At 39.8% G+C, this 1146-nt stretch overlaps 1 long non-coding RNA gene across 1 annotated transcript in view; it reads right to left on the bottom strand.

Moving 5' to 3' along the window:
- LOC109303068 overlaps positions 1-702 on the bottom strand; it is a 7422-nt gene extending 6720 nt beyond the window's left edge. The window contains exon 1 of the long non-coding RNA XR_002099005.1: positions 15-702. This is a non-coding gene — a long non-coding RNA (uncharacterized LOC109303068). The remainder of the gene's footprint in view (positions 1-14) is intronic.
- Between the last annotated feature and the right edge of the window lie 444 nt (positions 703-1146).

Consider the following 1146-nt stretch of genomic DNA (forward strand, 5'->3'; position numbering starts at 1 on the left):
CCACACAGCCATACTGGGCCCCTACCATATCTGCCCCATACACCATTCTATCCTACTAGCCAGACCCATCCCAAAACTAGACTAGGCACTGCCCATCTGGCCTGTGGGGCAAAAAGGTTGGGCACCACTGGGTTTATCTAAAGTTTGTCTATAATTAGAACAGTTGTAAGAATAAAACTACACTGATTTAGCTATACTGGTGCCAAAGCCCCATTTTAGATATACTAGATCAATATAATACAAGGCTTGTAGACACATGGTTTGAAATTGCCATTTGCCACATTATGGAAGTCCTGTTTTGCAGTGGTGTAGCTTATCTGCACTGGAGTTTTGCACTAGGGCAGCTACAGGTGCAATATCCCATTATACATAGACATGCTCTAAGTCATTTTCTTCTGTTTTTTGCATATATTATATGTGGTTTTAAAAAAGGAGTTGACAGTGAGGTGTGGGAGGGAAGGTAGAAATGAAAAATACGCTTCAGTGGTGTATTGCTATATGGACAGCCATTTCAGTGATGCATATATACATACAAATGGCATCTAGCAATAGCGTTTTCTTCATGTGCACCAGGTTCCTGATCCAAACCACTTCCTAATCAATGACTCTTTCCATTGTTTTCTGGTAATATCCTCAAATACAACAGAAAAATGTTTTGTAACACCTTTGTAATTGATGACAAAAAAGTATAAAAAAGAGAAGCATGGATTGTTTTAGTGTATTTATTTAACTATCCAGTAGCCTAAACAGAGAGATGAGAGTCAGATTAAAATAATAATACTCTCTTTGACCTTTATGTTGCCAGATATTAAAGAAGTTCTGAGACAATCTTGTGGGAGAATCCTGAGAAGAGAAAGGGTTTGAGGACATGGTGAGAATTAGGGCCAAATCCCTTCACCTTTATTACACGTAAGTTTTACCTACTCCCCAGATGTGGCCATATAACTGCTCCAATTATAAAGTATGACTCTTCTACACTTCACATGTAATATTCATTGGATCAATGACCACAACATAGCTTCTGCAGTGGCCAGAAACCCAGGTCCTCTCCCCTTCTATGTCACTGAGCCAAACTCCCCCTGCCTTATTGTCCTTTATCTGGTCCTCTATATCTTCCTTTGTTGGCTTTACAGTCGGCCAGCTTCA

Source organism: Gavialis gangeticus, unplaced genomic scaffold, assembly GCF_001723915.1.
Source record: "Gavialis gangeticus isolate Ggan-Ray unplaced genomic scaffold, GavGan_comp1, whole genome shotgun sequence".
Taxonomy (NCBI): Eukaryota; Metazoa; Chordata; order Crocodylia; family Gavialidae; genus Gavialis; species Gavialis gangeticus.